Below are 15,664 nucleotides of genomic sequence, written 5' to 3'. Positions count from 1 at the left end.
TTCCTTCCACCCGGCGTTCCCCCAAGTCTCCCGATAAAAATGATACCTCACTTGTGTGGGTAGGCCTAGCGCCCGCGACAGGAAACGCCCCAAAGCGCAACGTGGACACATCAACATTTTTGGAAGAAAACAGAGGTGTTTTTTGAGAAGTGCCTACCTGTAGATTTTGGCCTCTAGCTCAGCCGGCACCTAGGGAAACCTACCAAACCTGTGCATTTCTGAAAACTAGAGACCTAGGGCAATCCAAGGAGGGGTGACTCGCGGGGCTCGGACCAGGTTCTGTTACCCAGAATCCTTTGCAAACCTCAAAAAGTGGCTAAAAAAACAAGTTTTCCTCAGATTTCGGTGACAGAAAGTTCTGGAATCTGAGAGGAGCCACAAATTTCCTTCCACCCGGCGTTCCCCCAAGTCTCCCGATAAAAATTATACCTCACTTGTGTGGGTAGGCCTAGCGCCCGCGACAGGAAACGCCCCAAAGCGCAACGTGGACACATCAAAAGTTTTGGAAGAAAACAGAGGTGTTTTTTGAGAAGTGCCTACCTGTAGATTTTGGCCTCTAGCTCAGCCGGCACCTAGGGAAACCTACCAAACCTGTGCATTTCTGAAAACTAGAGACCTAGGGCAATACAAGGAGGGGTGACTCGCAGGGCTCGGACCAGGTTCTGTTACCCACAATCCTTTGCAAACCTCAAAAAGTGGCTAAAAAAACAAGTTTTCCTCACATTTCGGTGACAGAAAGTTCTGTAATCTGAGAGGAGCCACAAATTTTCTTCCACCCGGCGTTCCCCCAAGTCTCCCGATAAAAATGATACCTCACTTGTGTGGGTAGGCCTAGCGCCCGCGACAGGAAACGCCCCAAAGCGCAACGTGGACACATCCAAATTTTTGGAAGAAAACAGAGGTGTTTTTTGAGAAGTGCCTACCTGTAGATTTTGGCCTCTAGCTCAGCCGGCACATAGGGAAACCTACCAAACCTGTGCATTTCTGAAAACTAGAGACCTAGGGGAATCCAAGGAGGGGTGACTTGCGGGGCTCGGACCAGGTTCTGTTACCCAGAATCCTTTGCAAACCTCAAAAAGTGGCCAAAAAAACAAGTTTTCCTCACATTTCGGTGACAGAAAGTTCTGGAATCTGAGAGGAGCCACAAATTTCCTTCCACCCGGCGTTCCCCTAAGTCTCCCGATAAAAATGATACCTCACTTGTGTGGGTAGGCCTAGCGCCCGCGACAGGAAATGCCCCAAAACAGAACGTGGACACATCACATTTTTTCATAGAAAACAGTGCCTACCTGTGGATTTTGGCCTCTAGCTCAGCCGGCACCTGGGGAAACCTAGCAAACCAGCACATTTTTGTAAACTAGAAACCCAGGGGAATCCAAGATGAGGTGACTTGTGGGGCTCGGACGAGGTTCTGTTACCCAGAATCCTTTGCAAACCTCAAAATGTGGCTAAAATACCACGTTTTCCACACATTTCGGTGACAGAAAGTTCTGGAATCTGAGGGGAGCCACAAATTTCCTTCCACCCAGCGTTCCCCCAAGTCTCCCGATAAATATGATACCTCACTTGTGTGGTTAGGCCTGGTGCCTGCGACAGGAATAGATCACACAACGGTCAATGTTGGTCCTTACGTGAGGCAGCTGTTGACCCTGGGGTGATCCATTCCTGACACAGGCACTAGGTGTAGGCACTCAAGTGGGGTAGTGTTTTTATCAGGACAGGTGAGGAGTCACTGGGTGGTAGGAATGTTGTGGATCCCAGCATATTCCTGTAGTTTGTGTGACAGAAATGCGAGAAAAATAGAGTTTTTTCTCAACATTTCAGCTTTGCAGGGTATTCTGGGTAAGAAAACTTTGGGGAATCCACACAAGTCACACCTCTGTGGACTCCCCCGAATGTCTAGTTTCCAGAAATGTTTGGGTTTAGTGTGTTTCTCTATATGGCCGCCGAATCCAGGACCAAAAACACAGGTGCCTGCCTTACAAAACCAGTTTGTTTTGCCATAGACAATTTTGATGTCTCCACAATATGATTTGGGTGGTGGAATTTGGGGCTGAACTAAATTGGTGAGCTCCCAAGAGAGCACTCTCTCTCTGCTTGCCGCCGCATTCACCTGCTCTCTGGGTTGGCCTAACCCACTATTACCCAGTTGCACGAACAGCTTGCGAAGGGACAGCAGGACTGTCCTCATCACCTCCCTCATAATGTACTGGAAGAGGAGTTTTCGAATGGGACTCCTCTGACTGAAAAATCACTCCCAGAGTCTGCGCCATTGTCCTATCCCTCAGATGCTGTCTCAGTATCTGATGTCTCAGTCTCTGATCCTATGTCAGAGCGGTCCTCTATAACCCGAGTGCAGGCAGCAGTCATCCATCAAGATGCCATCTCTGCTATTGGCTAAACTGTTGCTCTAAAACACTAGCCTACGTAGACGGTCACAAAATCGATGGTGTGTGTGAGATACGTGCAACAGTAGAGGCCACCTTACCTGCGCTTCTTCCCTCAATCAGCACGTACTTTCAAGACACTCAAAAAACACCTTGTCACATACCATTCGTCACAGTCTTTAGCACCTCCTGCGCCCAGTCCAACAATCATTATTGGTGCTCCCACTCCCTCCTCCTCGGATTCCCTCATTACCACCCAGCAAAAGTGCCCTTCATCTCTCCATAGACTTTACTAATGTACTCAGCTATTTACATAAAATACAGATGTGCTCTTTGCAGTAGGCATATAAACCTTCTGCGCTTCTTTATGGCACTAAAACTGCCACTAGACAAGTCGGACCCTTTTCCCCCCAGGGAAACCACACACATATTGACAAAAGTGATGTATATATGACAGCCAACCACCTGAAACTCAACTCAAGCAAAACCGAAATAATCCTCTTTGGCCCTCACCAAAAAAACCTGGGACCCCCCATGGTGGCCCACCACGCTAGGCCCTGCACCCACCCCCGCCAACTACGCACGCAACCTCAGCATCATCCTAGACTCCTCCCTCTCTATGACCCAACAAATCAACGCTCTTACCTCCTCATGCTTCAACAAACTCCGTATACTGAAAAACATTAAAATGGATCCCCACAGAGACCAGAAAAACTGTCACTCACGCACTCATCAGCAGCAGGCTTGATTACAGAAACGCCCTCTACGCCGGCACCACTCTAAAACTCAAGTGCAAACTACACGCATCCAGAACTCAGCAGCACGACTCATCCTCGACCTCCACCGACACGAACACATCTCTCCACACCTCAAATCCCTCCACTGGCTCCCCATTGACAAAAGGATCACCTTCAAGATCCTCATCCTCACACACAAATCACTCCACAACACAGGCCCTGCCTACCTCAACAAGAGTCACCTTCCACACCCCCACACGAAACGTCCGTTCAGCTGACCTCTCTCTCGCCTCTGACCCCCGCATCAAACACACCACCACCGGGGGCAGATCCTTCTCCTACATTGCACCCAAAACATGGAACGCACTCACAACCCACATTCGCAAGACCCAAAACCTACTTCTTTTCAGGAAGGGCCTCAAAACCTGGCTTTTTGAACAGTGAACCTCCTAGCCCCTTTCCCTCCCCCCCGGCCCTCCCCCCAGCGCCTTGAGACCCTCACAGGTGAGTAGCGCGCTTTATAAATCTCTTTGATACAGATCTACCTATATATATATATATAAATATATATCTACATAGATATATCTATAGATATATCCATGTACCTAGATATATCTATCTACATAGATATATATATATAGATATATACATATATTTTTTTTTAGTTGTTGTATGGTTTCCTTGGGGGCCAAAATGGCCCCCAGGGAAACCCTACAACATCTAAAAAAAAAATTGCCCCCACAGGGGGTCACCCTGCCCACGGGCGACCCCCTGTCATTTCATTTTTTTTTTTTTTTGAAAAAAAAAAAAATCCCCTGGGGGGGGGGCGCGATCGCGCCCCCCCCCCTCCCCAGGGGGCACCTACCTTTTTATTTTTTTAGGAAAATTATGCCGGGGGGGGGCGGCCCGTTTTCCGGGGGGGGGGCCGCCCCCCAAAAGTGAAATCCCTGGTGTCTAGTGGGGTTTAGCTGCGATCGGGGGCCAGGAAACCGTTTCAGAAGGCCTCATAAGAAAGGGGAGACTCTCCCCTTTCTTACGAGGCCTTCTGAAACTGTTCCTGGCCCCCGATCGCAGCACAGCTGCGATCGGGGGCCAGAAACAGTTTCAGAAGGCCTCGTAAGAAAGGGGAGAGTCTCCCCTTTCTTACGAGGCCTTTTCAAAATGTTTCCTGACCCCCCCGATCGCAGCTGTGCTGCGATCGGGGGAGCCAGGAAACCTGAAAGTGTTTCCTGGCCCCCGATCACAGCACAGCTGCGACCGGGGGCCAGGAAACACTTTCAGGAAGGCCTCGTAAGAAAGGGGAGTGTCTCCCCTTTCTTACGAGGCCTTCCTGAAAGTGTTTGCTGGCCCCCGATCGCAGCTGTGCTGCGATCGGGGGCCAGGAAACACTTTCAGGAAGGCCTCGTAAGAAAGGGGAGACTCTCCCCTTTCTTACGAGGCCTTCCCGAACGTGTAAAAGGCCGTTTTCCCCCATGAAAGCAGGAAGCGGCCGCAAGGCTGCTTCCTGCTTTCATGGGGAAAACACCTTTGCAACGTCAGCGCGCCTCGCGGCGCGCTGACGTCACAAAGGGGCGGGTGGGGGGCGGGAGGAGACACGGTAGCTTCCGTGTCTCCCGGGGGGGGGGGGAAAATTAAAAAAAAATCCTCGGGTGCGACGCACCCGAGGATTTATTAATTCCCTTCCTGGTATCGGCCACTGGTCGTGACCCGCACCAGGGAGGGTGTGTGGGCATCGGCCAGTGGCCGACGCCCGCATTTAAGAGGTTAAGACAGCCTGTTTTCACCATAATACTTGTCTTTGCCAGAGCCAGGCTGCCCGAGATGATATCACTCACTTACAGAAGGACTTTTGCTGTTTTATTAAGAATGGTAAGCAACGGAGGACCTGTAACTCTTTTCTGATGTGGCCTAGAGAAAGTGGTGGAGTGGCCTGCCCGAATATCCTCAAATACTATTGGGCCTCCCACTTACAATACATCACTGAGTGGTTGGTGTATGAGAGTGAGAAATGCTGGTTCCATATGGATCAGTCTGACGGCTTCTCTGGGTTTTAGTAAGGCTACACAAGAACACTCGACTGAGGAGCACCTATGCCACTACCCTCATTTGGACTGGACTTAACATATAAAACAGATTGGGATTCAAAATGGGATTCAGTAGGGGGGGTTACTAGCCGAGCACTGTGGGAAACGATCAACAGGAAAGGGTGGGACAAGATTAGGCAGCCAACTTGGACTGTGGAAAAGGAGTTTGTGTATAACAGTTAGGTGTAGGGTCACAAACAGGTACTCACAGGAGAGTTAATCAAAAGCTTTTTTAATATTGAGTATCAGACAGGCCACTAAAGAATATAGCAGGGAAGTCTGAATCATTACACAGAATAGGCAGCGGCTAATATAGGGGTGGGCGGCTGGCTGTAAGGTCACAGTAATACAAACTGAAGTATGGCGGATTGCGAACGTAGTGTCTGGCATGTTGGCCAGGGGATTTCTGTTATCGTTGGGCTTGCAAATCCTGTTAGGCTAACCACACCATCAGTCGCCAGGGTTGTCCCCTAATGAGTGGATTTACAATGGCGTGTGGGAGAGGGTGGACAGGAGTGAGGTTTAGTTGATTTCAGTTTACCCATGGCGTGTTCCTGATCAGTCCAGCTAACAGGTTTATTGTTCACTGTATGTGGGATGACTCCAGCCATTACTCATGTTGTAAGTGGCCAAGTGTCAGTTGTGGCATTTGTAGGAAAGTACCATCTTACCTGGCAGGTAACCCCCATTTTTTCATGAATGTTTGTTTTTGCCTGTCTCACTGGGATCCTGCTAGTCTAAAGACAAACACCAAGGCTTCCTCTACCACAACCCCAACTGCGTCCTCCAGTGCCCCTAGTAATAGTAGTGGTGGTGGGAAGAACACTACAAATAGCCAATCAAAGAGTGTAGCAGGGCTCACCATTGGTAATGTAGTTGGGGTTGGTCTTGTTAGCGAGACCACAGAGGCTGTTTTAGTCCATTCGTGGTTCGCATTCCACTTTCGGAGTATATGGTTTGTGTTGTCCCTAGGCCTATTGCATCCTATTGTATTTTGTTTATTTTACTTACCTCCTAAGGGAGTATATCCTCTGAGATACTTTTGGCATATTGTCACTAAAATAAAGTACCTTTATTTTTAGTAACTCTGAGTATTGTGTTTCTTATGATATAGTGCTATATGATATAAGTGGTATAGTAGGAGCTTTGCATGTCTCCTAGTTCAGCCTAAGCTGCTCTGCTATAGCTACCTCTATCAGCCTAAGCTGCTAGAACACTACTAATCTACTAACAAGGGATAACTGGACCTGGTACAAGGTGTAAGTACCATCAGGTACCCACTATAAACCAGGCCAGCCTCCTACATTGGTGGTGCAGCGGTGGGATAAGTACTTGTAACTGCTTTACCACTTTGTCATTTAGTGCTTTTCATAAGAAAAACATATACCAAATACTTCAGAATATACACAGTTAACCTAAACAGTTTAACTTTCCTTCTCTAAACTTTCTAAGAAGTTTTAGAAACGTTTTCAAAAGTTTTAAAACGTTTTTCTCTTTTCTCTAAAAGTTTCTAAACTTGTTTTTCTCTCTCTCTCTGTCCTAAACCCTTTCTATCATGTCTGCAGTAGAACTTACTCCCACAGTTTTCCAGGCAACACATGGTAGTTTAAACTTTAAAAGTTTGAGGGGTCTCTGCATTGAAAGCGGTTTAGCCATTGGTAAGAATCCTACCAAAGATCTTCTCCTTAGCCTTCTCCTATAAAGTGACCAGAACCAGTCTGGCCCATCCCAGAATCAGGAGGTAGAGGAGGGGGGTACCCAGCCAGACTCAGAGGAGTCCCCTGAGGATGCTGGTGAGGGTTCTCCCAAGGATCTGACATCTAACAGGCCATCTAGTTACACGGGTAGTGGGAGGGGATCACACACTAGTAGGGCACCTTTCACTCCTAAATGCCAGGTTACTAGAGTCCAGCCAGTTAGGGACAGGTCTAACTCTGACAATTCCCACATTTATTCTGTAAAACTCCCAAGCCTCCCACCCTGAGGATAACCTAATGGAAAGGGAACTCAGAAAGCTGAGGTTGGAAGAGCCCAGGCTTAAGCGTTGCATAAGGGGGGGGTCAGTGCCAGACGGAAGGACTTCCCCAGCTGGGCCTCACAGATCTTCCTCGCCCAGCGCCGCAGGTCCTCCCACCTCTTCCTGTAGTGGGTGCTCTGACGGTTGTAGAACCCCAGAGTCCGCACCTCCCTGGCAATGGCATGCCAAAGTCCCCTCTTCTGGTGGGCGCTTACCTATATGGGACACACAGAAAAAGTAACACTGAGGTCAGAGAATGGCCAATAATATACAGCTGGCTATACGTCCATTATGGGATGGACATTTCAAACAGCCTACCAGCACATACACATCATGTCAGGAACACAGGACTATACAGTGTCACACGTACACACATGTATGCAGCCATCTACCACCATTACACATATCCATGCCCCCCCAATCCTCCTACTCACCTGTACCGACTGTAGAGCTTACAGGGGCAGGACCCCGTCCACGAGCTTCTATAATTCCAGGTTGGTGAAGGCCGGGGTCTTTTACCCTGCCACACGTGCCATTTCCATGACCAGAGGCAGGACACAGCAGTACACTCAGTGGAGTACCTGCATGCACGAGATCTGGGAGCCAAGAGAAGTTGGGGGTGACAAGTTCGCGTACACACCGCGGCGGTGTGCACCGTCACCGCCGGCGTCGATCATGATACGCTAAGAATGCCCATTGACAACCATATTAACCAATGAATTTGCGCACAGCGGTAAACACTGCCTTATGCTATTACGTCAACCGCTAGCGGTATGAGGTCACTTCCACCACAACACTTCTGGATTACAGGGGGCAGACATTTTGGCCTTACCTATGCAGTTGTAAAATCCTCATCAGCATAATGCAGGCCCTATTGTCCCCTAAACACCCATAGGCCTGAAACAATATACATTACCTCACCTGAACAGTCCTGATATATCATTGTGGTCATGTTGCTGTAATGTCACACATACTAAGCATTTGTGTTGTCGACAATCATTCCAGCAGCGCTGAATGAGAAACAATGTGTGCAGATGTATGTGTGTTCCTCACATGTGTTCTCAATTCCTCTTAGGTACAGACCCTTGTGGCGAGGGAGGGCCCCATCAGTGGACAGACCATTTGTTGATTTGCAGACCATGGTGGAGCGTCACTTCATTATCAATTACAGACTCACTCGTGCTACTATTCATGAACTTTGTGCATCACTGGATCCAGCACTGAGTCTGGCTAATCGGAATCAGCATGCCATCCCTACTGAAGTACAGGTGCTCTCTGTACTCCATTTCCTGGCCGCAGGATAATTTCAAATGACAGTGGGCATGGGTGCAGGTTTTTCACAGCCAATGTTTAGCATTATACTGTCCAGATTCCTGAATGCATTCGTACGACACCTCCAGTCCTATGTGAGGTTTCCCCAAAGTGCTTACCTCTCTGCCATCAAGTCGGACTTCTATGCCTTTGCCAACATACCCCATGTGATAGGTGCCATAGATGGCACCCACATAGCTATCATCCCCCCAAGAGTCAGTGAACAGGTGTACAGAAGCAGGAAGAACTTTCATTCCATGAACATTCAATTGGTGTGTACTGCAGTCCAGTACATCTCACATGTGAATGCCATGTTCCCTGGGTCAGTCCATGATTCCTTTGTGCTAAGGAACAGTAGTGTGTCACACAAGATGGAACAACTACAAGGGGACAGAGGATGGATCATATTGCCACATAGCAGACAGCCAGGCTGTCTGCCACTGAGGGTTGTCATTGACAGTCCTGTTTTGCCCCCTTTTTTAGGTGATTCTGGCTACCCAAACATGAGTTGGCTCCTGACACCAGTGAGGAATCCTGGAACAGATGCAGAGAGAAATTACAATGAGGCCCATGGACAGACTAGGAGGGAGATAGAGCGCACAGTAGGTATCCTGAAGGCTAGATTTCATTGCCTACATATCTATGGCAGTTCCCTGGCCTATGGGCCTGAAAAGGTATGTAGAATAGTGGTGGCCTGCTGCATGCTGCACAACATGGCTGTGAGGAATTCTATCCCCTTCTTGGAGGAGGAGGGTGCTGTATATCCAGACCTGCTTCCTCAGAGAGGGGAGGAGAGTGATGGTGATGATGAGGAGGGAAAGATGTACATTCCAGAACCCAACTGATACAACTCTATTTCCAGTAACTGTGGGACTAATCAATGACATTGCTGTCTGTGCAGCATACTTTCAGCGTGCCTTTTCATCTAGTGGGGTGTTGGGTCAATTGGCATTGCCACTGTGACCAGGTTTGCATAGGACATGTAACATTATAGTATAATAGTTCGACACAACTGTAGGCACAACAACATGTTATGCCTGTGGTGCATTTACTGCTACTCATATAATAATAAATGATTTATAATACAGTTGCATCCATACTTCACTTTGTTTAAACATAATGACAGGGGACATTGTAATAGGAGAACTGGTGTTTTATTTAGTGCAGGGATTACATTGTGCAATTGACAGAGATGGGAGTGGGCTACTGGTGGTTGTACAATATGGCAACATAGTTGCAGCATTTTTTGGCAGTAGTAGTATGTCCATCTATGTTTTCAAGTGTTTGTTGTTGTTTTCACATGGTTTGGTCGTTGGTTCAGTGGGACACTTGGAGGACAGCTCTTGCCAGAGTCACTTCTTTGAGGGGGCCTTGGTATTGGCAGGTGTTCCTGTACTATATCTGGGCCTGAGGGACCGCTTGGGTGCCTGGTGTTGGCCTGTACGGCTTGCGATGCTGGTCTCCTGTGTGTCCTGAGAGGGTGGCACCAGTCCAGTTGCTGCTGCTAATGTTATTGGCTGGTCAATATCTTGGCCTGTAGTAGGGGCTTCATGGTCTGTGTGGGCCTCAGGCTGTGTTGGGACAAGGTGCAGCAGCGCACCTGCTATGGTGGCCATTGTGGCATTGTGCAGTTTCCACTGCTCCATGGCCTCTTGGTGGTGTGCTACCTGCATCCTTTGAGTCTGCTCCAGGGTGGAAACAATCTGGGATAATCTGTCCTGGGTATGGTGGTATGCTCCCAGCATCTCTGAGATCACGTCTTAGGCTGCAGCATCCATCCTGTGGCCTCCCCCCTGGGCCACTGATGCCCTCACAGAGGGCCTAGCCCCCTGTGCCTATGTCCCCTGCACAGGTCTGACGGTACCACTTGTACTGAGGCTATCATCTTCCTGCCTGTTGGTAGGGGATGACTGTGGCCTCTATCCATGGGTTCCACCAGTCTGTGGCCTGGATACACAAGTGTGGGGACGGCTGCCCTGGGCTGATGTTGGCTGGGTAGTAGGGGTGTCGGTGGTGTCCTGGGTGGGGCTGCTGGATGATGACAGACCAGGACTGTGTGAGGGGCCAGGGTGACCGTCAGTCTCCAGGGTTCCATCCCAGTGTCCTGGGAGGTGCCTCTGTCTCCCTGTGGAGCACTGCCACTCCTTGTCCTGTCTGTCAGGGTGGTATGGGTGGTGGTGCCTGTTGTGGGGAAAGGACATGTCTGTTACAATTGCATGATCGGATGGGGTGCACAGGAATGGGCTGTTTTGTGTAGGTTTTCACACTTTGGGGCCATGCAGAGTGCCTTTGTGAGGTTTGCATTGCATTTTGCTTTGGATGTGGGCGTGCCTTATGGGTGGTGTAGTCCCTTTGTGATTCCTTGCAGTGGTAGTTGGCTGTGCACAGGGGGAGGGATGTGGGCCTGTTGGTGGGTATGCAGGGTGACTTGATATAGTGATTGTGGCCTGGGTAGGGTAGTGGTTCTGGTGGCTGTTGGAGGGGTGGGGTGGCGCATGCATTACAGGTGTGATGGATATGGGGTAAATGTAGACAACTTACCTGAGTCCATTCCTCCAGTGAGTCCCTCAGGGTGCAGGATGGCCAGTACCTTTTCCTCTTAGTCGGTGTAGTCGGGTAGTGTTGGTGGAGGTTCTCCCCCAGTGTTCTGGACTGCAATGTGGTGCCTGGATGCCATGGCCCTGACCTTCCCACGCAGGTTGTTCCATCTCTTGCGGATGTCGTCCCTGATGTGTGGATGGTGTCCCACTGCATTGACCTTGTTGACTATTGTCTGCCATAGCTCCATCTTCCTGGCGATGGGTGTGTGCTGGACCTGTGCCCTGGCTAATTGTGGCTCGATCTTCAGTATCTCATTCAACATGGTCCTTATCTCCCTTTCTGTGAAGCGTGGCTGTTTGGGGGGGTGCCATGGTGTGTGTTGTGAATGGTGTCTTGTGTGGATCTAGGTGAGGGGTGCTCTTGTGTGATTGGGTGTGTGAGTCGTGTGATGTGGCATTCAGTGTCTGCGTGTAGTGTTGTCCGACTGGCTTCTCTTATTGGCAATGCAAAGGATTGTGGGGTGTGTCTGTGAGTGTTTTATATTGTTGTGAATGTGTGTCAGGTGTGTGGATTTCAAACTTGCCAATGTACGTTTCTTACTGTTGGGTCCACTTGTCGCCCGTGGCGGTCTGTACCGCCAATAGTCGCTTGGCTTCCACTGACCGCCGCAGTGATGTGTGCTTCATTATTTGGAGGGCAGGTGTTTGTGTGCTCGGTAGTGGCGGGGTGGGAGGTCCAGCATTTCCGCCGACATGGTCCTGGCGGTGACTGGTGACGTGGAGATTTTTGTCGGTTTCTGATTTTTTGCATCATTATGTGGCGGGTTTCTGTTCGCCGCCAATGGCGGTCTTCTGTTAGCCATCGCCACGGCGGTCGCCGGTGTTTACCGCCGTGTTCATAATGAGGGCCATAGAGTGCACACAGTACAGATGTTCCCCTGGGACTTAACAGATGCTAAAGAATACAATACTAATGATCTCTTTTGTGATAGTGTGGTCAGTTAGGCTTATCTGAGGGTAATGCAGAGCATTTGTTGTACACACACAGGCAATAAATGAGGCACACAATCAATGACAAACTCCAGGCCAATTGTTTTTATGTAGCATTTTACATAGCAAAAATATATATAAAAGGACCTTCTTGCAGGTAAGTACATTAGCAAGTAGGTATCAAGCATATGTATCAACACCACTTTGTTTAGAGTTGGCAAAGAAAACAGTTTACAGACAAGTAACACTTTTCAATGTAAAAAGTCAACACTTCAATTTTGAAACAGTCCTAGGGTGAAAAAAGTATTAGTGCAGTTTTGTGGTAAGTACTTGATTTACAGTTACAGTCACTGGGGGTTAGTATGTCCACAGGTCAAGGTTCAGGTTGACTCCAAACATTCACCACCAGCAACACAGGGACGGATGGGTGCAAAGGTCAAAGTTGGTGTTTGATTTATAATGGGATCCTAAGGAGACTGGAGGCGGGCACTCGGAAATAGATCTGCCATCAGGTAACTCCATGTGACTTCAGAGGGCAGACCTAGGGGGTGCACAGGTTAGCACCAAACACATACCATCAGCGGCACAAGGGCAGCCAGATGCAGGGTGCAAACACAGCACTACTAATACTTTTCAATAAAAAGATGCTGCAGGCTAGGTCAAGGGGGTTGGTTCCGGGAAGCTACAGGCTGGGCAACGAATAGTGCTGCCTGTTGGACATTGTGGACATTGCTGTACTGGTGGTCGGATTCCCTAAGGTCAGGGTGCTGTGGGTGGAGTGGTACCTTTGGACGCTGGGGCCTCTCACCTCTCAGTCAATGGCCGGCATGGGTCCTTCCACCAATATACGCCCCCCACGGGGCCTGTAAGGGTTGTGTGACCCCTCCACTCCCACTTGGGGGTCAGGTGCTGAGCCAGGAGATGCAGCAGGCCTGCACTGATAGTCTATCAGGGGGAGGCAGTCTTCAGACTGCGTACACGCCAATATGGCACCATGGCTCTATGGGCCTGATTACAACTTTGGAGGAGGCTTTAATCCGTCCCAAAAGTGACGGTAAAGTGACGGATATACCACCAGCCGTATTACGAGTCCATTATATCCTGTGGAACTCATAATACGGCTGGTGGTATATCCGTCACATTTGGGACGGATTAACACCTCCTCCAAAGTTGTAATCAGGCCCTATATTTTCCCACCTCTGGGAACAGTACAGCCTCAGTCAACTGACCACTCTCCATAGATCATTGTGATGCGTGTGGGCGCAGTCACACCCTAGAAGTCAATATGCCTGCTCCTTACCTCCTTGTAGGAAGACAGGCCTATTTCTGTTGGGCCCATCACCCACTAGTTGGGCTGAAACAGCTAGGCACAGCAGGTGTGGGGACAGGTGGGGCCAAACTAAAATTAGGCAATTCGAACCCCAAAGAAGCTACTCAATAAGTGCAACTTAAAGCAAACGGTGAGCCTGGATACACACAAACAGGGCATCTTAAGAGATGCCCCCTCTATTCAGAAGCGGACCAGTGCCAAAGGTGTTGAAAGCCGGAGGCAGAATGACAATACTGACAGAGCAGTCTGTGACAGACCTGCCCATAACAAAACCAGAAGATATGGAGACGTGCTGGATGGATGAGGGCTGCCCTTGACCCAATAGAAGTCATAGAGTGGTGTGTATGTGTCCGCGCGCAGTCACTCCCTAGAAGTCAGAATGCCTGCACTCACCTCCTTGTAAGAAGACAGGCCTATTTCTGTTAGGCCCATCTCCCGCTAGTGGGGCTGAAACAGCTAGGCAGCAGGCGTGGTGGCAGGTGGGCATCGACATGATAGAAGTCACAGATTACTTAGAACGTGACTTTCCATGGATCTAGAAATATTGTGGTGTCTCTTTGGACAAAACCAGTACCTAGAGTTCTACCTGCTCATTTTGCATACTTCCATGTTTATTTGTGAGTACTGTGCATTGGTATTTGGCTATTTAGCTTGTACTTCATTGTCAAAATGTTGCTTGTTTTAAAACTTTGGCATTTACCCAAATAAAAAAAATGATTATGCTTTGGAAATGTGTCACTCATTAGCGCTGTTCCATCTTCGTAATAGCATGAATATGATTAACCATCATAAATTAATGGATTGCTTGAATTACCAAAACTATGGACTGTTAAAGGACCTCTCTAGTAGCAAGAGCAAACCTGCTACAGAATTATAATATTGAGAAAGAAGTAATTTGTCATTTTGGAAGGTTATTATTAGAAATGGGGTCTCTAGTTGGCAGTCTGTTTGAATCCTTTCCAAGTAGGGACCCTCATTCTAGTCAGGATATGGGAGATACCCGCATAGATAACCCCTGCTCACCTCTTTGGTAGCTTGGCACGAGCAGTCAGGCTTATCGCAGAAGCAATTTGTAAAGCATTTGCACATAACACACAGTAACACAGTGAAAACACTACAAAGGGACACCACAACAGTTTTAGAGAAATAGCCAATATTTATCTATTTAAAACAAGACCAAATATGATATAAATCCAACATACAGCAATAAAAATATGAATTCTGCAAGGTTTACCCAAAAATACCAATCCTTGAAGTCAATAGCTCCACCATGGGCTATCACGGCGTCATGATCAACGAAATCAACAGTTCAGGCCAGCTGCGGCATCGCGGGCCAGCTACGGTGTCGGGAAGACCCACAAACAGTACCTTGGATTTGTAGGGCATTGTGATCCTCGCGGTGAGCTCCAGAGAGCAGCGTCGCTGATGTCGCAGTGTTGGTTCCAGAGTTGGTGCAAGAGTCGTCGGACCCTTGAAGTCACACGCATTGGTGAGACCAGGGCGACAGTGTGTAGCAGGGCGGTGCAACGTGCGGTGACCACAGGTCACCGTGCAGGCAGTGTCATTGTCATTGCTTAAGCGCTGTCGTCGGTAGGCCCAAGCCAGCGGTGCGGGATGGGATGGTGCTTCGTGACACTCACGAGCGGTGTCCACAGGCCACAGTGCAGGCAGAAGTGCCTGTTGACGACACTAGAGTTGATAGTGCTGGTGTCGGTGGAATGGTGCTGCAGTGCGGGATGGTGGTTCGTGCGTTTCACGAGTGGTGTCCACATGCCACGGTGCAGGCAGCGGCGCCGGTGCCAGCAGGAGCGTAATCGTCGGGAGGCCCAGGCCACAGTGTGAGCAGGCGATGTCGGAGTACGGGGCCCACAGGTTGCGGTGCGAGCAGCGACTCGGTGAAGTCATCTGATGACGGCGTCGGTGAGACCAGGGTCGCGGTGCAAAGTGGGGAAATTTGACTCTGTGTGGAATCGGCAGGTCACGGTGCAGGCCAGCAGCTTCGTTGGAGGCAGCACTGGGGTTTTTCTTCTTCTGCAGCACACAGTAATCAGTGCTGCAGGTTGAGAAAAAATGAAGTCTTTAGTGTCCCTGAGACTTCCAACAGGAGGCAAGTTCTAGTCCAAGCCCTTGGAGAACTTTCTCAAGCAGGATACACAGCAAAGTTCACCCTTTGCACTTTTTTAAGGCCGAAGCAGCAACTGCAGGCCAGTCCAGCAAAGCAACACAGCAAAAGGGACAGTACTCCTCCAGCTCTTCAGCTCTTCTCTG

Source organism: Pleurodeles waltl, chromosome 5 (genome assembly GCF_031143425.1).
Source record: "Pleurodeles waltl isolate 20211129_DDA chromosome 5, aPleWal1.hap1.20221129, whole genome shotgun sequence".
NCBI lineage: Eukaryota > Metazoa > Chordata > Amphibia > Caudata > Salamandridae > Pleurodeles > Pleurodeles waltl.
Note: the sequence above shows the minus strand (reverse complement) of the source record.